Genomic DNA, 26,227 nt, shown 5'->3' on the forward strand with positions numbered 1-26,227 from the left:
GTTTAAGGATTGGACACAACACCATCCTCACCCCCAAAAGTCCTAATCCTTTCCACTTCTACTTATTATTAACACAACATGCCTGAGAAGAGAACTAAATATTTGTAAAACCTACTCTTTAAAATATATTCAGGTTGCAAATTTAGGTAGGTAAAAACACGGCATGCCAAATTACTATGTTATTCTTAGTAGAAGACAGAATGTACCTTCTGGTTTTATACACTATACTATCATGCAGGGCCACAGATGGCAGAAATACATATTTATTACAGTATTCACTCAACATATTTTACTGTTTGAAACCTAAACTTCAGACAAGTAGGAAAATAAACAGTAAAAAAAAATATTTAGGACATTTTACATTTTTGCCAAAATATTTGTGACTCAGTTCATGCACTCTTGTAATTTGAACTCCCCCACCAGACAGCATAGCTAGGTCGGCAACTTCATTTTTCTCCATTACAGTTAGGTAATTCAGATTGGTCTCCAACCTTTATCAGCCTGCTGATTGGATACTGAGGACCAACACACTCAAGCAGTGTGACATCACTGTGCAATACAGAAGATCCTGATTGGCTCTGACTGCTGCCCAACCTTCTCACAGTGTTGTATTACTGTCATAATCCATTTTGATTATCCCCTTTGGTTGTACGCATTCCATATCTCATAATCCTACTGACAATTCGACAGTTGTTTCAATTGAGATTTGTGTAAGAATATCAGATTGTATATGAACTGTGTTTTATGCTGCTATATGAACTGTATTTAATACTCAATATTCACTTTTTATATTATTTTCCTAAGGGTCTTCATTTTAGACCTGATGAAGGTGGAGTGTTGAGCCCTGGAAATGTAACAAACACAAAGCCAAAAACAAACTTGAGCCAAGCAGAATCCCGATGGATCTACATTATGCATACGCAAGTGCCCTATGGATTAAATGTGGATTTTGATTTAAATTGTTTTATTAGTGACTTTTAATTATTTTAGTTTATCTTAGGAAGTAGCCATGAAGTGTATATTAGTGGCTATTATAAGATTATTTTGGAATATGACTGTGTCTATATATGTTAGGTTATTTAGTATGTTAGAGAGATCGTTTTTAGTTTTTTTGTGGTATTTATAAATATAGTTATGAAAGTTTCTTGTGAACTCGGACCATGGGTATATTCACATGATTACTATTATTTATATGTGGGATTATCTCTTATTACATTATATATGCCTATATGGGATTAAAACCGTTATAGGATCCCTTTGATCGGTATAGATCACTAATGTGTTCTTCTTTTTTCTATGTTTCTCAGTGAGAAGATAGAGTAGATATGGATGGCCCTTTCTGTCTATATAGATTTATGGTTTTAATGATTTTTTAATTATTTTTTAATTTTTTAATTTTTTATTTTTAATATATATTTAGATTTTTTATAATAAAATTATTTGGTTTTTAGGTATTAAATGAGTGTAAGGTGTGTGTATATTTATATATATATACACTCTTATTTTGGATTTTTTCCCATAGTAGATCGTTATAATATATACAGTGATGGCATATGTATATATTCATTTTTTCCCCTGATATTTTTAGATAGTAGTAAGGAGATGTATTTTCTAAATGAAGTGGATTAATATGCAAGTTTTTTAATGTTTTTTTAAATAAACAACAATGTATTTTTTATATTAATGTAGTGTATTTTGCCCAAAGGTATATATACCATAGTAGAGATTGCATCTGGTTACTAGGAGAGAAGGTATGATTAGATTATCCCCCACGAGTTGGGTCGGGTTCATGGGCTCCGGTAAAATGGCCGCCGGGAGTCCGCCCTTCTATTGGGAATGGTAATTTGACCATTCCCTATATAAATACATTTTGGCACTGGGGGGCGGTACCCTGATGAAGTCACGACGCACGTGACGCAACGCGTCGGAACGCTTTTCCCAGCCCAGAGACACATCATTTCCGGTCACGTGGGGACGGATGTCCGAGCACAGCGACCATATTGGTTTCCCTATGTACATGTGAATGCACCCAGGGAATGAGGAGGATTGCATTTTACTAACAAAACGCATGTGAGTGGAAACTTTTTGCTATATGGAGTGTCTGAAATAAATGGTATTACACTATGGGAAGCTCTGTTTGTGTCCTATATGACGTTTGAGAGGAGGTGGAGAGGAGGTCCTGTGATTCCTTACTGAGCTGCTTGGAAGCAAAGGATTACCTGGAGGAGAGATATAGCCTTGTGGCCCTTTGCGGGTCGAGTTGGGGAGGTGAGCAGGCATTGCTGCCATTGGAGGATTTCTTCCCTTTCTTTTTCATGAGCACTAGAAGTGAAGAACACTGAGTGTCGTTTTCACCTTATTGCATGGACTGTGTTTGTTCATTTATGGACACTTTTTCATATTTAAACATCACAAGTTTTAGTGGATTTTTTTATGTAATAGCTTAATATATGGTTTTTTCACAATAATCACGTATTTGATTGAGATTCACCATTTATATGCCTTTATTCTGTTAGGTGTCACATTTATTATTGTTATTATCACATATATATATATATACATATATATTTATTAACACAGTTTTTTTTTTTTTTTTTTTTTTTTAATATATATTTTTTCATCACTGTTTATTCTTATTATCATGGATTTTCTATTTGTTATCAATGTTTGATTTAAAGAAATAATTTAGGGGCATAGAAAAGGTTTTATTTGGTTTTCTATTGATATATTTTTTTATGTCACGGATATATTTTATTTATGAGATATGGTTTTCATTTAATATTATATGCACTGTGTGCGTATTTAGGGATTCGTTTTAGCGCTTCACTAATTTTGTGTTTGTTACTTTTTCACCTATTGGTTAAGGCAGAGTGATAGCAGCTGTTAGGATAGGGACTCACCCATACCAAGCGTAGGAGGATATTCCCATTCAGCCCTGGAAATGTGTTGTCCTTTGTAGCAGAATATAACTTTTTATTGACTGTGTGAACTAGTGTGGTGCTCCCATCTTTTCAATTCTTTGGCATAATCTGCAGAAGTTTACAGGAAGCCAATATCCAGACAGTCAATAATGTGGTCAGGAGAGGCTTCAGGAATTTAATATGTACAACCTGAAGGAAAGAAGGGAAAAGGGGAGACATGGCTGAAACTTAAATACATCAAGGAGGTGAATATAGTTCAGGAGGGCAGTATTTTTAATATGAAACCAAGATCAAGAACACGGAGACATGACCTCATACTATCGAAAGAGTACTTTATGTTTGGAATAGACTTCAAGCAGGGGTAATGAGCCAGTCAACAGTAAGTGGATTCAACCATGCTTGGGACAAACATAGATTTAGACCAGTGGTCTACAAACTGTGGCCCTATGGCTGGATTTGGCCCTTTGCTTGCCTTTATCTGGCCCTTACGGCATTATTCCTGCCACTGACACCAACAATGGGGCATAATTCCTGCCATTGACACAACAAGGGGGCACTATTCCTTTCACTAAGACCAGCAATGGGGCATAATTCCTTCCACTGACAACAACTATTGCTCCCCCTAATGCCAAAGATTGGGCATTGTTAACTCCCACTGGGCACAGTCCAGCCCACCCAAAGTCTGGAGGACAGTAAACTGGCCATTTCTTTAGAAAGTTTGGATACGGATTTAGACAAAAAGTTAATAAAAAAAAAAACAAAGGCAGACTCAATGATCCTTTTTTTCTGCTATCACTTTTCTGTTTCTATATGAATAAAAATTCCTAACTGCGTAAAATAGTATTTTTATATCTTCAGCTTCAAAATGCTGTTTCAACATACTGTAAATAGTTTTAAAAGCTCCTAAATTTAAGAGACAAATATTGAACTTGACATCTAGAAAAGAAATGGGATTCTATGACACGGCTAATTTTGAAAACCAGTGACATTTCCAGTTATACCATTTTCTGGGGACAAATATTTAAAACCAATGACTGTTGGCAATAATGTGTCTGCAATGTCTATTTGTCACAACAGCTCCCTCTGTATGATAGGTAAGCTAGCCAGAAACCCTTAAGATGTTACACACTAACGTACACTGAGAAGAGAAAAAAGCTCTGTGCTTTCTTCCAGCAGCTTTAATAACTGTCACTGGACAAAACATTACCAGACTAATCTATAGATTTCTCTTCTTATCTGCGGATGCACAAAGGCACATAATCTTTTTCAGACTGTAAGACTGATGTTTAGATGGATATTCTAACCATGCAGGATTGGTCTGGAAACAAACAGATCATTGCGTTTGAGCTACAATTGGGTCAGCTTGAGATGTGGCTCGTTTCCTCAGGGTGATGATGGATATATGAAACTGGGACCTTGATCTATCAAAATGTGAAAAACCGCTGCTATAGTAACAAGGTGTGCTTAGGCCATCTATGTGAATATTCAGTAAGGATTTAAAGATTATCTGAACCCTCACCTCGTAAAAAAAACCCATTAAGTTTAAAATAGAAATGCAAGGCAAAAAAAACTGTTTATATACAGTATATTATAAATAAAAAATTTTTACCTATGTTCGCAGCTACATAAGGGGCTCAAAAAGCTGTGGGTGGAGACTGCAGGTGGGCATGTCAGCAGAAAGAATAAAAACAGCAGTACACTGATCTTGCCAGTGAGGACTTGGGCAGGGGGTGTGTCAGCAGGAGGCAGAGAACCAGCAGTACACTGATCTTACCCATAATGGCTTGGGCAGGGAGTGTGTCAGCAGGAGGCAGAGAAACATCAGCACACTAATCTTCGCAGCACACTGATCTTCCCAGTGGAGACTTGGGCAGGGGGTGTGTCAGCAGGAGGCAGAGAAACAGCAGTACACTGATCTTCCCAGTGGAGACTTGGGCAGGGGATGTGTCAGCAGGAGGCAGAGAAACAGCAGTACACTGATCTTCCCAGTGGAGACTTGGACAGGGGGTGTGTCAGCAGGAGGCAGAGAAACACCAGTACACTGATCTTCCCAGTGGAGACATGGACAGGGGGTGTGTCAGCAGGAGGCAGAGAAACAGCAGTACACTTATTTTCCCAATGGAGACTTGGGCAGGGGGTGTGTCAGCAGGAGGCAGAGGGAGAGCAGTGCACTGATCTTTCCAGTGATTAGGTGTGCAGGGGGGATTGTCAGCACAAGTCTGGCCAATGGCCTACGGTCAGGTTGTGTTATTGTATTTCAATTAAAGAAAGCAATACAAATGGAACAAAATATTTTTTCATACAAGTACACAGTGCCACAGAAACAAGGAACACAAAATGTTGAGGTAACATACACTTTAAACTTCATGCCATACAATGTTCTACATGTGACTTTTTTTCGTTGTACACAATTTATTTTCCAGTGGGCCCACTGCAAGGGATAGCTTTTCTTTAGCCCAGAGTTCAGCTTTAAATATGTATTATGGAAAATAGTTACTGTAAAGGTTAAATGCTTGTTTAGTCAAGATGGTAAGAACAAAATGAAAGTATAACTTTTAGAACGCTTCCCAGTTTTTACTGCTGCCTGTGCCCCAGTAAGGGAGATTCACTCTCTTTATTTGTCCTGTTTACCATTGTCATTGAAATGAAACTTCCCAAATTTTGGGTTGTGCCCAGAAAAGTAATAGATGGAAAATCTTCCAATGAGGACGCCAGTTCTAGTGACCTGCGGGTCCCCAAGGAATTCCCTTGATTTTCAGGGATTTTCTCTCACTTCCTGTTTGGCTATGGGACAGGAAGTGAAGGGAAATCTTCGCAATAGGACACAAGGCAAAAAAAATCTGACAAGGGTTAAAATCCCTCCCTTGCTCTATCCAAAATGAAAAAAAAAAGTTTTGCCTATAGTTCTACTTTAAATACCTATCTTATATATTGTTTCCACAGGCTTCCTCCTCTTTGTATTGACAAACTTCCCTGCAGTTCTCTGAATTTATCACATACATGTATATATGATAAGGGTGGGTCCTCCTTATCCACAAGCACAATCCAGGTCCACATGTCCTGCTGTGTATGTGAGGAAACTGAGGGCCCACCCATATCTCCTACAGGAGGAGAGCTTTCCTGCCAGGCGAGGGAGGAATAAACTAAGTAAGATCACGAGAGGCTGAGAACCCTTTATCCTAGCTGCTTTTTGCCAGTGACCTATTTGTTTTTCAATACACTCCTGCATCCACTAAAATATACTTGGGTATAAATGTACTTTTAGCAGAATCATCCTTTATATGTTCCATATAGCATCACATGAGTATTCGGCTAGATTTATAGTGTAGCATTGAGCATGGTTGCATCAAAGCAGCCCATTTAAATGGCCTCACTAAGTGTGATGAAGTGTCTGAAAGCATGCCCAGCTATTGCTTAGATTATACATGTTCATCTGTTCTCTCCTTCCAGCCAATCAAGAGCCAAAGGAGCATTTACGTCTAAACACATACCGGGTGTGTTTTGTTCTTATGAATCATATGAACAGGCAAATTGGAATTCCAGACACCCCCTAACTAATCTTAAAAACACTCCCTTCCCCCTCCTAAAATTTATTCTGATTAACCAATGTAAGAAAGAGCTGTATAATTATCTATTTTCTGGCTGCTCTGGTTACATGCCCCGTGTTGGCCAACGCTCGCTGCAGAGCAGAAGGCGCTCTGACAACTGCTGGAACTGTCTGGTAGCATAATGTCACCCACAGGCTTCAATGACCCAACCATTGTCGGTGTTCCCTTCTCTCCCCTGCATCGGCATTGGCTGACACAGGGGAGCCGGATTACATGACCAGACCAGAGCGGCATGAAAATAGGTAAATATACAGCTCTTTCTTACACAGGTTAATCAGAATAGGTGAGGGGATGGAGCATTTTTAAAGTTAGTCAAGTGATGCCTGGAACTTTACTTTAACAATATCTGCATTGAAAGTAAGTAACTACATCAGGAGTAAATAGAGAACTGATCTTGTAGAACCATGTATCAACCAAGTACAATTATAAATTAAAAAAAAAAAACTATTTCCACCATCTAAAACATACCTATTGGCCAGTGAAACTGCTCGTTACTTTATTGAACCAATAGGGTGCCTCAGAAGGTGGGAATGGTGGGGCCAAACTTGGCTTGTACAGTTAAATGGGAAATTTGCTTGCTTGCCTGTTTTTCTGGACTAACCTTTGAACATACAGTTTTCAGCAAACGTAACCTTTACTGAGGAATTTGTACACTCAACTTGAACTATACAGGATAGTGACAGGTTAACTTTAAAAGACTTTGGAGGAACAGAACAGTCTGAATCATATTTGAGAACCTACTGATTTACTGAATATTTTAAATATGTTGTTATTGTTAATATGTTGGTTGAAGAACCAGGAACATCATGATGATTACTCCACTGGTCCTTGTCAGGACATTGCATATTGTTCCGCTCCTGATTGCTACCTGAAAATAAACCCAGTATATTATTCGCTTCATCAATTTTAGAAATGTATGATTCACTCCAGAAAATGTTGTCACAAAGATTTCTAGTCTTGCAGCCTTGCTCAAGTTCACTTTGTGATCCTCCTAATTTTAAAAATGTATTAACACGGAATAATTTATAATACAATATTCCTGAATGTGCTCAAGCTCCCTGTGGCTATTTATATGTTAGGTTCTATTTCTCTTGCTGTTTGTATGTAATCCTATTTCCATCCTCCTCCTTTTCTAGCCTCCGAGTCATCATAGCGGGCTACGCAGAGGATATACACAGCAGGGAAGGCAACCTAGAGCAGACATATCAAGCTCTGCCAGTCTTACAGTATTTGGAGGATCTTTCAATGGATACAGCTCCATGGGAGGTCAAACACACAACATCTTGCTGAAAAATTTCTCAGGCAAGTTACGGATTTAGAAAAATAAATCATAAAATGCGTACACTTCGCTAGTCCATATGGTTACAGGGTAATGTGTCTCACATTTACTTGCTATTTATTTAGGAATCCTGCTTCTTTCGAATCAATGCCAGATGAAAAGCATCGATTAAAGGGTGTCCAAACCCCAAATCAAACACATAATATAGTGCATCTTAATGTGATACTAAACACACACTGTTTAATTTACAGTGCCTTTTCTCTTTCTGTATGTGGAGGATGGCATTGCCTTTATTTCAATAAAAAAAATTAAGTATCTTCTTTCCAAATTGATCTACAGCTGCCACATGACCCAGTGCTTTCCCAGTCTGCCTGTGGGAGGAGGCATAAGGAGGAGGAGTTTCTAGTCCTCTACTGCTGGTCACATGCTAAAAAAAACAGCCTTTAGGATACAGAGTAAAAATAAATAATTATTATCAATAAACTGTTTTAAATCATACAAATATATATTTGAAATCAAATTGATATTATTTTTGGCATTAACATGGTGTGGGTGAATTTCTGCCAGTCACAGGCTGTGTCACACCCCATCTAACCTGTGTCTTAGAATAACAGGGAGGTGAAGCCTCCATCAACCATAATGTAAAAGCCCACCCTCATTGTGGTTAGCCAATTAGTGGGCATAGAGGAGGGAGGGAGCCCTACAATACTGGTCTTTAGAGATACACTATATTGCCAAAAGTATTGGGACACCCCTACAAATTTTATCTATTTATTTATTACAGGTACTTGTATAGCGCCAAATCATAGGATTCAGGTGTTCCAGTCACCTCCATGGCCTCAGGTGTATAAAAACAAGCACCTAGGCATGCAGACTGCTTCTACAAACATTTGTGAAAGAATGGGTCGCTCTCAGGAGCTCAGTGAATTCAAGCGTGGTACCGTGATAGGTTGCCACCTGTCCATCCAATTTCCTTGCTACTGAATATTCCACGGTCAACTGTTAGTCAACTGTCAGTGGTATGTTAGTGTTATTACAACAAAGTGGAGGCAAGTGGGAACAACAGTGACTCATCCACAAAGTGTTAGGCCACGTAAAATGACAGAGCAGGGTCAGCGCATGCTAAAGCACACACGCAGAAGTCGCCAACTGTCTGCAGAGTCAACAGCTAAAGACCTCCAAACTTTGAGTGGTCTTCAGTTTAGCACAACAACAGTGCAGAGAAAGCATCATGGAATGGGTTTCCATTGCTGAGCAGCTACATCTAAGCCTTACATCACTAAGTGCAATGCAAAGAGTCGGATGCAGTGGTGTAAAGCACGCTGCCACTGGACTCTAGAGCAGTGGAGATGTGTTCGTTGGATTGAAGAATCACACTTCTCTGTCTGGCAATCTGATGGACGTGCTGGGTTTGGTTGTTGCCAAGAGAACGGAACTTGCCTGACTGCATTGTGTCAAGTGTAAAGTTTGGTGGATGAGGGATTGTTTTTCAGGGGTTGGGCTTGGCCCCTTAGTTCCAGTGAAGGGAACTCTTAAGGAGTCAGCATACCAAGACATTTTGGACAATTTCATGCTTCCAACTTTGTGGGAACAGTTAGGGGATGACCCATTCTTGTTCCAACATGCCATGCTATACCAGTGCACAAAGCAAGGTCCATAAAGACATGGATGAGCGAGTTTGGGGTGGAGGAACATGACTAGCTTGCAGAGTCCTGACCTCAACCCAACAGAACACCAATGGACTAAGACTGGAATGCCATTAAAGTTGATGTGTGTGTGTAAAGGCAGGTGTCCCAATATTTTTGGCAATATATTGTATATGAAGTGGTAGGTGGCTATAATATCAACATCCCTGAGACTTAATTATACCATAAAACAACTTTCAAATAGTGGGATTTTTTGGCATGAACCCAATTGTTGTAAAACCAGAACATTTTCTTGTTAACAGTTTATTTTTAAAAACACTGACCACAAAAGTTCATGGCTGACACATTGTACCCAACTGTCAATGACTGCCTATACAGTACTCTTCTCCCACTGGTTCCCACATTCACTAAAAAAAGTCCTCATATGTAGAATATATCCTGTAATGTGTAGGAACTGTCCGACGCATTTCAAGCAAAGCTCTTCCTCAGGGGCTGGAGATTAATAAGGGGGGAGAGGGAGATATACATATTCTCATTCGAGTGTGACTCCTTCAATATTGGAAAGACCAAAAGACAATTTTGGAAGCAGATCTGTAACCACACACACATGCGATGCAGTTTGGTAATCTGAATTCCCCCATTGGATTGCATTTGTGTTATCATAAATGCAAAATCAAAATTCCCCAAGATGGGCTTTACAGTCATAGAAAGAGTACAGTGAGGCCCCCAAAGGGGGAGGATTAATTACGTTTTAATTACAATGGGAATTAAGGTATATATATATATATATATATATACATATATATACACACTACTTGAAAGCCACAATACCCCCACAATACCTTTCCTGAAAGGTAACAATTTGGGGAACAACTAATCAGCTGTACCCTTCGGGGGGGGGGGGGTTGCTCCCTGTCTCAATAAGGTACAATGTGTCAGCCATGATATTTACGGTCATTGTTTTTAAACATGGATTGTTAACAAGAAAACCTTTCCTATAATACTGGTGATTGGATTATTTCGTCCACCCTCTATTTACACACAAAACTCACGTTCACTTTCAGCTCAGGATTAAATCTTCGCTGGAACAGCTGGTGGGATGCTGAGCTCTGATCATTGCAGGTGAACAGTGGGAGCAAACGCTGACTGCAGCATTCAATCAAAAAGGGATTGTTGCACATGACTGGTACATTCCCATAATTCATCAGGCTGCTGACACAGAGATCTCTATGCTGCCTGTTCTCCAAACAGTCTGTAAAGAAAATCTTGTTTTATTCCGAGACCAGGGAGGTAATTCATACAGGGGAGTTCACACAGGTTTATGAGCTGGAGTGACGGAGATAACTTACAAACTCTCCCAAATGGTAAAGTTTCTGAATAAATAACAGCTAAAACAGAAAATAGAAATAAATAATAACAAAGCAATAATACACTTCTTTTAGGTGCTTGTGACAGGTCTAGTGAAATAGATTGCCATAAACTGCATTTTCTGATATTAAAACATGGTATAGGTATAGGCTGAACTTTGCAATGCACCATCCTCTACCCGTATTTGTTTAAACCCAACATACTGTACTTGTGGACAGCACTTTACCCAAAAGCATAGACAAGGTTTATCCTATTCTAGACAAGGCCCTACTTCGACCTTGCATCTACACATGTGAATGCACACATTGTTATCTTGGAGTGCTGTGCAGAGCTATGTACACTATAAAGCCAAACGTTTGGGGGCTCCCAACCATCACACCTACGCTGTTTGACCAAGAGTAACTGAAAACCCTTATAAAGGATTGAGTTCAAGTGTTTCCAGTGAAGGGTACGGTTATTGTTACAGCATACAAAGATATTTTGGAAAATTGTGCCAAACTTCCAATTTAATGGCAACTTTTTGGGGTAGAGGGTTTTAGGCCCCTTTCACATAAGGCAGACTCCACTGAGATCAGCAGGGAATTTGTCTGCTGATCCCCTGCTGATCAGAGCAAAATGAAGGAATGACAGGTCCGTGTTTTCTCAGTTGTGCCTGACTTCACAAATTTTCTTTGGAGAAAAGGGCAAAAATTCCTCAAATACACTCCAAAATCCTGTTGAGATCCTTCTCAGAGGAGGGGAGGATGTTATAGTGGCAAAGGGGGAGGAGCGGAGCAACATTGCTATTAATGACCATGGCTTTAGATTAGCATGCCCAGACAATTTATTTTAGGATTGATGATTAGGTGTCCAAAAACCTTTAGACATATACATACTATCCAACAGTTCCCCAATCGGAGAATCTGTCACAAAATCCTTCTATCCCACACAGATGTCTATGAAAATGTACTATTCAACAAGTGTTATTCTGCACTAAACCTTCATCCTATCACTTAATGTTCTCATTTTCTAAGTAATGGAAGAAATAAAACAATTCTGGGTATAACGTTCTCAATGTTTTGCATAACTGAGGATGGGGCAGGGGTGTGCCCGTTTCCTAAATAAATTGTGCTGGAAGTTGTTTCCTAAGTCAGAACATTGGGAGGTGTGCATATAGCGTACTCAATTATAAGATCCTTTAAAAATGTAAATATAATTATTTGGTTGCATATTACACTGCTCAAAAAAATAAAGGCGCACTTTGAAAACACATCAGATCTCAATGGAGAAAAAGATCATGCTCGTTATCTATACTGATATTGGAATGTGTTAGGAACGTAAGGATGCCCCATCGTTTGATGGAAATCAAAATTATCACCGTACAGAGGACTGAATTCAAAGACACCTTGAAAATCAAAGTGAAAAGCAGGCTAGTCTATTTTGCTGAAATTTCATTGCAGCAACTCAAAATGGTGCTCAGTAGTTTGTATGGCCCCCACGTGCTTGTATGCATGCCTGACCACGTCGGGGTATGCTCATAATGAGACGACGAATGGTAACCTGGGGTATTTCCTCCCAGATCTGGACCAGGACATCACTGAGCTGCTGGACAGTCTGAGGTGCAACCTGGTGGCTGGACTGGAGGGACCAAAACATAATATTTCAGAGGTGTTCTATTGGATTTAGGTCAGGTGAGTGTGAGGGGCATTCAATGGTATCAATTCCTTCATCCTCAAGGAACTGCCAGCATACTCTCGCCATATGATGCCGGGCATCATGCACCAGGAGGAACCCAGGACCAACTCCACCAGAGTAGGGTTTGACAATGGGTCCAAGGATTTCATCCTGATACCTAATGGCAGTCAGCGTGCCATTGTCTAGCATGTAGAGGTCTGTGAGGCCTGTAGAGATATGCCTCCCCAGACCATCATTGACCCACCACCAAAATGGTAATGCTGAACGATGTTACAGGCAGGATAACATTCTCCATGGCTTCTCCAGACCCTTTCTCAGGGCACAAGGCCCGCTAGAGGACTAGGCCACCCTAATGAAGTCTGTTTCTGATTGTATGGTCAGAGACATTCACATCAATGGCCTTCTGGAGGTCATTTTGTAGGGCTCTGGCAGTGCTCATCCTGTTCCTCCTCGCACAAAGGAGCAGATACCGGTCCTGTTGATGGGTTAAGGACTTTCTACGGCTCTGTCCAGCTCTGGCTTGCAGTTGCACATCAGTCCTGCAATGTAAAATTTTAATTTGGTAACTAAAAAAAAGGGGGATCAGGCACCTCCTGAATGCCTGCCAGCCACTGCTATTCCTCCCTCTGAAAAGTGATTGCTTGCATTGATTCAGTAGGTAAATAGAGAAAATAAAGGACATTTGCTTTGAGAAACATAACCTTTTAAAAATTCTGAACACCTGCAAGGGTCTCTAGAATACAGGGACAGCTGGCAAATATATCACCCCATCAGAAACCTATCCAATCCAGCCACATGCCAGGTTTAATACACTGGCTGAAATTAACTGAAGAACTGCATATTCCCGTACTCGTGAAATCAGTAAGCTTTACATCCCACAACAGGTTAACCACTGATTAATTCCAAGAATCTACTTAACAGTTTCCACGACAAGATGTCGGTCTGGTACTAACGGCAGTTAATTAATATATTATTAAAGAAGAACTCAGTGGAGGGAACTGAACAGATGTTTTATTACGCTGTACATTTTAATTCTGACATTTTTGGCCTTGCAATCAAGGAATAAGTTGACGAACATTATAGGGCAAAAAATGTACAACTAAAGAGCCATCTGCTTCAACACAGTAACACATGGGCAGCTTCTCAAGTGAATGATAGCTGGCACGTTTCAGTACTAAGCACAAAGAATGGAGATGGAAGTTTTATAGATTGAACAGAGCGTGTTATAGTTCCGGGAGATGTCGCAGTATAGAGTTATCCAAGTACTTACATGAAGAGGAATGCACTTGTATTTTTGGACACCATGCTGGTCTATAGTTTACAATGTGGATTCTTAGGACTCATGCATGCAGGCGGTTTGGCCCTTAGAATGTGAAAATCTGGGCTTTTTGGGCACAAGGGAGGCACAGGTGCAATGCACAGCCTGCCAAAATCAATGGCAGTCTGAAATACACCTCGGCTGTACAGGCTGGACGCTGTCCTTAGCGATAGTCGCAGCTAAAGTCTTATGCATTAATGGATGTGTGCCCCGAATGCTGAAACTCTAAGCTCAGAGCATACATCCCTCAATGTACATGCCCTTAAAGTGGAGCTCCACTCCCACTGTGAAAAAAAAATAAAAGTCAGCAGCTACAAAAACTGTAGCTGCTGACTTTTATAAATACAGCCTCTCACCTGTCCTTCGATCCCGCGGTGTCCTCCCCGCAGGCCATCCGGTGTTCCAGGCACCGGCATCTTCAGTTTTAGTACCCGGCTGTGAAAGCTTGCGGCTTCACAGCCGGGTGCCCACTGCGCATGCACGAGTAGCACTGCACTTTGTGAATGGCCCGTCATCTTCTGGGACCTGTCACATGTCCCAGAAGACTACGGGAACGGAGGGTAGGAGGACAATTTCCACTTCCGATCACCTAGGTGATCGCAGAGGAAGTGGGAGCGGGTACCTGTCAATTACCCCCATTCCCCAAAGGTGCCAATCCTTAACGGGGAGCAGGAGACCAGTCTTTAAAGCAGAACTTCCCCTTTTAGGTGGAGTTCCACTTTAAATTGGTTTTAACCTCTGACATGAATTGTGAACAAATCATATCCAGAGCACCAAGTGTCATTTCTGTCTGCTGCCTCATTTGTCTGCTATCTGCATTGTCACTTCTGACACGTTTTCCTGACACTAAGAGAAAAATTGTGATGGGGAGGGAGTGCCAGCACACAGCCTGTAATTGACAGCCTCAGCTCTGCTTTCTGGAAGCTCAGGCAAGCTGTATAAATTCTGCACTGCAAACAGATGTAGAAAAGAGAAGACTGCAGATAAACAGGTATAACTAATGTAGGAGGATTTGTTCACTGTGTATCACCTCAGGCACATCAGAGAGATACAAAGCAGCATGTCTCAAATAAAACAGCACACAGGTCTCTCCCCTGTTAGCATGGACATGCTGTTTTGTATCTCTCTGTGAGAGATACAAAACAGCACGCCTCCCTTTCCGGCATTCCGTAGCTTGACCCCAATGGAAATTTGCATAGGCGTTGTTTATTTAGCAGGCGATGAGCAATGCTAGAGAAGGAGAGGAGTGTGTATTATGCAGGACATGGGTGTCAAAAGGGCCAAGCATGGCCAGACACTAATAGACAAGCTAATAATTCACCTACCAAGGACAACAATGCTTTTGGTCACACCATCCCGCCTGAGTCAGCACATCCCACTGTAACCCACTTGGCCATTGCCAGCATGAGGGTGACAATGCTGCCATAATTTCATAAAAGCCATTAGAACGTTGTCACTCTCTGGAAGAAAGTGACATAGCTCTGGTGTGATCAACAGGTAATGGAGGTTGCAGGAAGGGTAAAACCAAAATAAATGTTAATTTGTTTAAAATGGAAAATGCCTTATATGGCTACTAGATGGCGCTAAGCACCAAATTCTGGGATATAAGCACCCTCTAGTGGCCATATTTTATATTTTCCATTTAAATCAATAATAAACATTTTTTTCAGCACAGGAAACAGTCTAATAACATTTGAGGGGGGGTGGTTGTGCCAATCACAAAGAATTTAAATCAAAAAAACACACAGCGCCCAGGACCAATCTATTAACAAACAGTTATAAGTGAAATGCTGCTGTGCATAGGTATATAAACCAAAACAAATATTCCAATATAAACCAGCGCAAAACACAAATGTTAAATAAGTGAATATAAAATTATTATTTTATAAATAATCTTTAAAGTCCAGTGATAAAGGTAAGTGACCACAATCCCGTGACATATAAAAACTAAAAATATATATATTTTTTTTTCATAAATCAAAAGTCCAGTGATCTAAAAAAACTTTCTAAAAAATAAACTTCAGTGCTTCAAATAATTCTTCCACCATCCACCAGTGCCGAAACCAACATAAACCGCACTCACCAGATAATGGTGAGTAAAACACCTTTCAGGATTATTTAGGGCTCCTGGACCCCCTTTGAGGACTCCTATTTTCCACCTCAGATCTATGGGTATTTCTCCACTCGTCTTCTCGCCAGATCACCAAGTTCCAAAAAGGAGAAAAAAACAAATAGTGTAATACTGTTATACCCCTTTTTTAATTAATTCAAGCCAAACCACTCACATTTCATAGGATAAAAACCAGCATTTATTTAAGGACATCAAACGAATTTTTGAATAGCAGAACGAATTTCCACAGCTCCTAGGAACTCACAGCCTTGTGTACAGCAGGATGACAGCCTCCATAACGAACAAAATTTCTTCACTAGTCAAAAATGGCTGCCTGGAACTCATCCCTCGGCGTGCGTTCCACTCACCGGAAATGACGTCGGACGTTCGGGGGACCAACCGGAAGTACGTCAACGCGTTTCGCCCCACCCACAGGGCGTTCTCAAGACAAAGAATGAATGTGAATGCACTTTCACTGGATGGATTGTTCTGCAATGTTTTTATAATGACACCCCATAGAATTCTTTTTGAAGGGTGAATACAATTATTTGGTTTTCATACCCCAGTAAGTTGCCCCCTCATAGTGTAAACGGGAGATACTTTAGGTTGCTTTAATATGTCTAACCTATTAATAGACATGAGCTCTTGAGGTCCAGAAAAAGTTTTTTTCATTAGAGCAGATATCTATAGGCCTGCAAGCCTCAGGCAGCATGTAGGCTTGTGATTGTGATCAATGTATGGCGGTCATAGTTTCAATGCCCACTTACAAAACTGTTGTTTTATGTGCCAGTAGCATAGAAAAGTCCTCATTCTTAAACAAAACCACTATAATTCGAATGTGTAATACAAAGCCTCATCTGTTCCCAACTGACACTTTAAGTAAAATAATTTTTATGGTGTTTTATCTTACATCTTTGATGTACACAAGTTTATATACTGATATATTATATCATTTGCTATAAAAATCTTTTTTACAAATAATCATTTAATATAGAATGCTAATATAGCAATTATTTCCTGTGCTGCTTGTCCTGCAAATTGTTGTACCTGTGCAGTTCTTGGCTGTGTTCACAAAAATGTGACACAGATCAGCTTCCTGCTGCGGCCTCTCACCTTGAGACTTGCTACAAAGTTATAATGTGGCCTTCTAATCACTATAGGAGAGGAGACTGAGGAAATGCTTCTCTTGCCTGCAGTAGACTGATGATCTCATCTGAGCCTAGGCAATGTAACTAATTGGAAAATATGGCCTGCATTTTAATGATTAAAAATAAAGCTTTTTCAAAAAATTATACTATTGCTTTATACTGTGATATGCCAATAATATATTCATGCAGATTTGTAAATTTACTGAAAGGTCCATGTTGATAAAACCTGAGGATACTGATAAAACCTGAGCATGCAGAAAAGAAAGCAATTTCTATGCTTTACTTAAAACACATAATCTATAAAGTACAATACACTGATCCTTCGTGGGATCCTTCATGATCTGTTGTTTACTGGTACTCGATACCTTTGACTCTAGCAACCTGGTGTTGGTATTACAGTATTATCGGTGATTTGAGTGCAAGTTATGACATAGATACAGCCTGCAGTATCTGTATCAAGAGGGGAACAGAAAACACATGTTGCTCACTTGCTCATTCCAAGTTTAATGTGTTAAACAGAAATGGATCACATTATACTTTCTTTATAGTGGCAGTGCAGGCCACATGGAAAAACACATCAATTTGTATTAGAGAGTTACCATTACTAACATAGAGGATACTAAACAGAAAAATGAATGTAAGAACAAACACAAAACTGAACAAATATGGCATAAACCAAGTGTGACTAACCTGTATCAAGAGGAGAACAAAAAAACACGCTTCCTACTTGCTCATTCCGAGTTTAATGTGAGCTTGTTGGTTGTTAGTCTCCGGAAGTCACACTACAAATCATTAGAGCCCCCTCTAGCTGCAGCCTAATAATAGAATTGCTTGGAGGTTTATTCATTACTTGCTACACTGGCAGTTGACCTTTTTTTTTCTTTTTATTCTCCCTTGCTTTTGGACAAAAAGTTTGCCCCTCTTTAGGTTCCTTAAAGGGATCTACCCTTTCCAATATTCCATTACATTTCCAAGTTCATATCGGTTTGAACAATACTATGGACATTGTGACCCATTAGTCAGTGGCTATATTTCCTCTTCTGGTTACGTCGGTCATATTACTATACTACACATTTGGAGTCAGCTGTTCTTGAATATGGTTGGACATTGTATATTTTGTATCTATCAGTCTTCCATTCCTATAATGTAATTAATATGTGTAACAACGATGTGTTAGTATGGTCTGCCTTTACACCTCCATTTTATTTCAATGTGTGTAGTAGAATGCCATACAGGCCTAGATGTTTTTCTATGTACAATGTCATAAACAAAGAATAAAAAAAAAACCACACATGATCCTACTAAATTTACGTTGTGAAAGTGTAAAACAAACTGTGTACAAAGATGCTTTATTACTAATATATAATGTGGAACAAAAATGCTAAGAATCTGTCCAGTTTTTCACCTGGGAAAAAAAAAATGAGAAACGCTCCCCACAGAATTATTGCGTCAGTGTGAACATTCCCTAGACAACTGTAGATACCAGTAAACAAACGTATCTACACTAATGCCATGTCAGCAAGCAAAATGTAATTATTTTCTACTGGGCACAGCAAATGCTTTAAAAGACCATAGAAGCATCAACAAAAACAAGTAGTATTTCCCCAATCCTTCCAATAACAAATTTGTCAAGAAGATGTACTGTAATGACAAAGTCATATCAATTTTATTAGTTCAACTTGAATGATATTATATTGTATTATAAAACACCATGCATGGAATCGAAGAGAATACCTATAAAGTGTATCCAAACCCAAGAATAAAAATGTAATATATCGCAACAAAGTCCTTAGATGTGATGGATACATTATTTCTCTTTTTTAGGCTTTTTTTTCTTTTATTTTAACAAGGTAATCCTGAAAATGTCACTTTCTGTCCTAGAATGGCTACACTCCTCCACTCCACTACATCTATGGAGGAAGCCATGGTTGTCATCCAGGTTGGACTTAAATATGTCTGCCTTTGTTCATCTCAATTACATAGGGGATAGAGGAGTTATTGGTTTACAGAAAAAAGACAACATTGTTTGTGATATCATTTCATCTCACAGGAAGTGACAAGGACACGGCATTTCTGGCAAGGTGTGCTCTATACTTGCTGAAGATATACTTAGACTAAAAGAGAAAAGGAATGCAGCCACCGCATGTTAGACTGTAAGCTGCAATATATTACAATTATCTTCTTAGATTTAGTTATGGTCTAACCACTTAACCTCTTCACACCGGCCAAACGCAAATGTGCGGCCTCCCGGTGTCTGGGCCTAGATGCCGAGCGGCCGCAAATTTGCGTTATATTAAAAAAGGACATATGTGCCAAGAACGCGCGCCCTGCGCGCTCCCAGCACACATGTCCAGTACTCACGGAAAGGTCCCGATCTCCTCTTTCGATCGGGACCTTTCCCAATCATGTGACTGCCGTCACGGCAGTCACATGACCCTAAACCCCGCCTCCTGGCTTCTGAAACTCTTAAAGGGCCAGGAGGCGCTGGTGTGAAGGGGTTAAAGACCGCCCGTCTGCAGTGTAATGTGGACGGGCAGCAACTACAGGGCCATCTCTACAGAAGCAGAGATGTGCCTGTACTTGTAAATACAAGCACAGGATCTAGCTGGATCTTCTCTCCCTGGAATCTTTTCATTTCACATCACACGTCAGTAAAAGCAGTACATTTGAACAATAGATACACACTAACCCCTTGATTGCCATTTTTCAACCCTTTGATCGCCCCAGATATTAACCCCTTCCTGCCCAGTGCCATTAGTACAGTGTCAGTGCTATTTATTAGCACTGATCACTGTATTATTGTCACTGGGGATATCACTGACAGTCAGTTCCCACCCAGTGTCAGTTAGTGTCAGAGTGCCCACGGCAGATCCGCAGTCCAGCCATAAGTTGCTGATCATCGCCATTACTGTAAAAAAAAAAAAATCTGGTATATACATGTATACCGCCATTTGTAGATGCCAGCGTCCTGGGTGGGACTCGACAAAGCGCAACTGCGTGAAACATGTCGTCTTGGTAACCCTACATATGCTCCCAGCTGAAGCCAACACCAGACACTGCCTTCGCTTGCCATGGTGACACCATCCAGGACGCTGGTACGCTGACACCATGTGATTTGAAGCCGACAGTAGCATTCTCTGATCTCAGCTCCCCTCAGAGCGGACAGGCCGTCCATTGGAGTCAAACTGTCCACTTCAGGCTGGTCAGTTTTATTATATTTGCTACTTTGTCTCACCCAATAAAGATGCACCTTCACTAAGGTGCTTGTCTGAGAGCATTTTCCACAGCGCCTATTTTTTCCAGTTCTCTTCATCATGCAAATGATTAACAAGGCAGCAGTGGTGAGCTCATGATTAACTGTTCACATATTTCCACCTGGAGTGGCCTCTCTGCGCTCATTTGTATGAGTTTCCCATAAAATATAATATGCAGAATTCCGGTTTCATTATCTCATTAAGCCAATCTACTTTTAACATTTGGATTTTTCGTTCGTGTTTATGAAGATTCCTTGGACATAAACATCCGAGTTATCTGTTTCTGCTCATACGTGATAGCGCTTGATAGATTTTTTTCGTACGACCTTCATACCACCGCATAGAAAAACATTTTTCCCTGTTGTTCAACCAGATTTTTTCTTCGTTCACAATATCATTATCGGTTAAAACATCCTGCTCATCAACGAAAAGAAAATCGTTCGATCAGTGGTTACGCAAAATTTTTCGGACGATTTTCTTATCGTGAGTACAGGGCATTATTCCTGATAAAAGGTCCAAACCTATTAGACAGAAATTGATTATTAAACCATAATGTATATTAAATCCAGACTTGAATTATTCATTTTACTATGGCAGCCCGGCATCTTGTACTTTTGTAGATCCCAGTGTTTGTTTTCTCTTGGTTAATCACATATGCATACTAGACTATGTACAGTTCTTCTAAGATTTCAACCACAATGATTCAAAATTGCATAGAACATAGAAAAAGAAAATAGAATAAAGAAATCCCCTTAAGCATATGAGATCCTCTATATTCTATGTCAACGGCTAACGTTATAGAAATGCAATTATTCTTAATTAATCACTTAAGTTTCAACCCACCAAGCTACCAATTAACTTCCATGGATGCCAACCAGATCACAATAGACACTATAAATCTCCTTTTATCCTGATTTATTCATTAGGGAATTCATTCTTTGTTCCTTTTCCAGTAATCAACACTTATAGTTCCTACAGAGCCTAATTGTCGGTCTTTAAGAACACAATAATAGCATTATACATAATCAGCTCTATTTAAGAATGTAAGCAAAAATGAATATTTAAGTTAAATATAGTACAGAAAAATGACATTAAAAGTCCAATATTTCCAAGTTCCATTGCTGTAGTGTTTTGCCATACCTTCAACATAACCATTTACTACCGCCTTGACCTTTGGTCAGGTTACACCTGTCAACACTCCACTATTCACAATTAAGTTTTGAATCTTAGTGAAATAAAAGTTATAAAGTCAAGAAGGTCATCCACGGTCATTTTGCCATTCAAATAATTTTATTGGTTAAAGCAATGCATGCAACAATGCCAGTCTCCTCCTCTCTGGAAAGTTTTGCCCTAGCAAGGGGCTTGGAGGATGGTAAGGATGGGTAAGGTAAAGGTTGAGCTTAGGTAAAAGGCTAAATTTTGGGTTCACAGTTCATCATATGTATTACGGTAGGTAGGTGAGTTTAGAGAAAATCCTGTTTCTTTCCTTTTTGGTTTGTTTTCCAACAAGTACGTAGTCCATAGAGATTAATGTTACATGTAAGACACATAGGGGTTTATTTACTAAACCTGGAGAGTGCAAAGTCAGGCTCACTTTTGCATAGAAACCAATCAGCTTCTAACCTCAGCTTGTTCAATTAAGCTTTGGCAATGAAACCTGGAAGCTGATTGGTTTCTATGCAGAAGTGAGCCTGACTTTGTACTTTCCAGGTTTAGTAAATAAACCCCATAGTAACACAAAGAAAATGCTGGTTGGTTTTAAAAAAATTTTATGTTGAAATTCTTGATACAGAAACTCCTGCACTCAAATTGACTATGCCAAATCTAAGAAGATGAAAACTAAGGTAATACCTTTCTTTTTCAGGTTCATATGAAAGAGACTATCACTTCATGCCTTAATCCAGCAGCAGCATTGTCCCCAAAGGGCTACAACCTTGTGTGATGACCTCATTACATCCCAGGCATGGTCAGCTTGTAGGCCTGGACGAGGAAGTGTGGTTACAGTGTCCAAGAAACACACCCCTAGACAGCACTGTACTTTGGAAAAAAAGGAGATGGCGAGCACTCCAAATCTCACAAGACGATGCTGCAGCACAGCACAGGATCATCTCTTCATGAGATTTGGGCTACCTATACAGTTTACCATGAGAAAGTATACCATTCCTCTGGATCTTGTCAGAACGATGATGACGCCATCTTTGCCTAGGCACCACGAGCGGAAAGGTAAGTATACTATCCAATTCCCCCCACCATAGGTTTTTGCAGTCAAATGCAGCTTTTATACCAAGATGGGAGCAGTCCACACTAAATAATTGGACTTTGATATTTTAGTACAAAGTCTGTTTTCAATCTGTATTACTTGGCCAATGTCATCAGGGTGGAACATCTTTTACCATTCACATTGTGAATGCAGCACACTTTATGACAAACACAGCCTTACTGGTTGACAATCTCTACATATATAGATAGTGGCAAACAGTGAGGCCTTGTTCACACCATACATGCAGAATAACTGATGGAAACTGATGCACAGATTTCACAGATGCATCAGTTTTTATGTGCACTGCAATGAGTTTTATACACGTTGCAGATTCCTGCACAGAAAAAATCTGCAGGTGATACCAGTGTTGTAGTGTGAACAGGGAACATAAAGAACAATTGATTTTGTTGTGCCCTTATAGAAACATGTGCAGAAAAACCAACGTCTCTGCAACATGGTGTGAATGAGCCATGAGGACTCATGAGGAACAGATATTCAACCCAGTTGGATTTTTTTTCAGACAATCACTGCACTTTTTTTTTTTTTTTTTTTTTTTACACAGAACAAGCCTAGCACTGGGTGTTACACCTTGTTCTACACACTTGGAAAAAAACTCTTTGAAGATATAATTGAGTACTAGTCGTAGGATGAACATTAAAAAAACAAAATTAGGAGGTAACACCAGACTGTACGTGAGGATAGATAAATGAAAGCTAAATGGTATAACACAGTGTAGAACTCACTCAGAGCTGTAGGGTAGAGTGCTCTCAAACTGTATCTACTCCACTAATGGCTAATAGTCCAGCAATGAATAGACTGTGAGGTTGCATATAAACCAAGTGGAGAGATCCAAGACATAAATGCATATAGAGAATGTTATCTCGGTTTGACACCCTGATGAAGATTGGAGTATTGACTGCCAAGACATTCTCTGTATGCACTCCTGTGCTAAAAAAACTGTTTCCAGGAAAAGTCACTGGACCTACAATATGGTCTCACTGTCTTTTCATTTCAGACTTGTTTTTAAAGGTGTAGGCCACTGGCCTGTGACCCAAAACTGAAAATGACAGGTGCCCTTCGAGGCTCCTCTGGGTACTCTTGCATGGCAAACCGCTGGGAGTACAGACAAAGACGGAACTCCTTCCAGCTCCAGACATCTAGTGGAAAGGAGAAAAGTCCTGGAAATTGCACATCTCTGCAAATCCCCATGGAAGAGTGTATGGGGGGGGGGGGGGGTGGCGTGGCCTGGTTGGAGCTTGAGCTGAGGCTAACATACACTCTTCCACAGAGATGTATGACTTCCAGGACTTTTCTCTTTTCCACTAGGCTACTGGCCTTTCATCCTTATCCTAGATTTAATACCTAATGAACCTAAAACAAGAAAGCAGAATTAAAGTTTAGACTTTTCAGGCTTTGCTCGATGTGTGCTTGTCCTAGGCCAGTTACAATTACCCTCTTATATTTTCTTTATAGTGATTTAGTCAATACTTTATAGAACAGAAAAGGCCATGCCTCCAAACCACATAATTACATTGTAATATTTACCTGCCTTGCTGCCTGCACCATCGATTTTCACTGTCTTGAAAATCTAAGCTTTCTTAACAGTGTTCAGCACTCAACATACTTCTGGAAGTCTCAGATGCCTGTTCCCCCTTTGTGCTCTGTGGTTCCACCTATAGTCCCTATGTTTCTACAGGACACAGTTGTAATGTAAGTGCTAGATGAAAAAACTAGGGAGCCTGAAGAAGAAGACCTGGCATCTGACCCACCCAAAACTGTGTCCAGTGCTGAAAGTTCTTATCAAGCATGTTGGTAGGTGCAGCATGGTACTACCTATGACAGTAAAGACACTTCCAGTTGCTATAAAACTTGGAACTTGTAGTTAAGAGAATGCCAACTATAAACACCCCAGGGGAGAACAGAAAGGAAACACTTGCAGCTCAGTTCAAATAAAAGATGCAGTGAAGCTCACAGACAGCATCTGTTCAGAGTGGGAAGTGTGGTCTGGCTGGTCTGGTCCCAAAAAAGGGAGGCTTCCATGAGGATAGCGAGTCCCTAGCCTTTCCTTACTGGTTTGGAACCTTTCCCTGCTGCTAATCACTTTCATAGTCAGACAGTCTCTCTCCCTGTACTAGCCACATCACAAATGTGCGTCAAAACCTGGGGGAAGGGACTTATAAAGGTTCTGCTGACCCAAGGAGATCTCCAGAGGTCGCCTGGATGCAGCATAGCCAATAAAAATGCTGCTCTCGGGGGGCGCATGCGCGGCCAGGGACGATGGCGGTTGCATTTTAGCTGAGCTCCGCTCATCCCCGGCCAGCACGGACTCACCCGTCACGCGCCACTGCTTCCTTCTGCACAAGGGTGAGTCACATCTACCAGGCACCCGGCCCAGCACCTCGGAGAGACCTGTATGGGGGGGATGGGGCGCTGGAGGCCCCCCTCCCCGCGGCCACAGGAGTCGCGGCCATCGCCGCTCCGGCGGTTCCTGTCCAGGCCGCAGTCCCCGGCCTCTAGTATGGCCAGGAGCCCAGGGAGAGATCCCGGCCCCCCGGTGGTCACGGAGGGTACTGCACCCTCATGTATCTCAGCCTCCATGCCTGCCTCTGCCCTGACCCAGCCCCAGATGGAGGACTCTGATCCCCAGCATATATCTGGGGGGGCAGTGGAATGCTCTGCATCAGGGAATCGTCCTCCCTCCACCCAGATATCTCAGCACACTGTACCATCTCCTTCCCTCACAATTTCAGCGTTGGATGATAAGCTGCAAATTTTTCTACGCAATATCACCGCATCCATATCCGCTGAGGTTGGAAAGCTGGCATTAGATCTCAGAGGGGAAATAACTCAGATTGGAGATCGCACGAATAAATTGGAGACTGAGTTTGATGATTTGGTGCAATACGTTCATGTCCTGGAAGAGGATAACGCATATTTGAAGCATTCCGTGTCCCAGGTGCGGCTCCGGCGGGGGGATCTGGAGGACAGGGAACGACGCCAAAATATCCGTATACGCGGTATGTCCGAATCTATCGCTGATACACAATTACACCGTCACCTTTTATCCTTCTTTATCGCAACCGCCCCCCTGGTTCCAGAAGCGGATTGGCGAATTGACAGGGCTCATTGCTCATTGGGCCCAAAACCTGCCGAAGGCACTAGACCACGCGACGTCATAGTTCGCTTCCTCTTTTTTCAAAGCAAAGAAGCCTTATTATTAGCTGCTCGCCACACATCCTCTCTGGAATTTAAAGGTGACAGACTCCAACTCTTCTGCGACTTGTCCCCGATTACCCTGGCCAAGAGACGAGCCCTGAAGCCGATCACCACACACCTTCAACGCCATCATGTCCCTTACCGATGGGGGTTTCCCTTCCGGCTGGTCGTAACTAGGGATAATACCCAAGTTGTGCTTCGTGATCTTCTTGAGGCGGATTCCTTCTTAAAGCGCCTGGGACTTCCACCTTTGTCAGAAGATGTGTCTCCTCTGCCAGCGACTCCGTCTCGTCCATCCGCCACCCCCAGCAAGATCTGGACCCCAGTCCGCGGAGGTCGGAAGAGACTTTCACGTACCCCACAACGTCCACGTCATCCTCAGTTGACCGATCCGCCTGTCTGAGGACTCTCTGGGGTGACTTTCC

At 40.9% G+C, this 26,227-nt stretch overlaps 1 protein-coding gene and 1 long non-coding RNA gene across 2 annotated transcripts in view; one reads left to right on the forward strand and one right to left on the reverse strand.

Annotated features, from left to right (window-relative positions):
* Window positions 1-26,227, reverse strand: part of LOC149454008 (contactin-5-like) — a gene marked incomplete at its 3' end in the record, with an annotated part of 1,251,777 nt that overhangs the window by 943,283 nt on the left and 282,267 nt on the right. The gene's annotated exons all lie outside the window — the stretch shown is intronic.
* Window positions 1,963-22,506, forward strand: LOC149454009 (uncharacterized). Its single transcript, XR_016314392.1, has 3 exons — window positions 1,963-2,070; window positions 7,666-7,831; window positions 22,191-22,506. It is a non-coding gene; the product is annotated as an uncharacterized LOC149454009 (long non-coding RNA).

Source organism: Staurois parvus, unplaced genomic scaffold (genome assembly GCF_062004578.1).
Source record: "Staurois parvus isolate SC_StPar_1 unplaced genomic scaffold, SC_StPar_1.0 ptg000440l, whole genome shotgun sequence".
Taxonomy (NCBI): domain Eukaryota; kingdom Metazoa; phylum Chordata; class Amphibia; order Anura; family Ranidae; genus Staurois; species Staurois parvus.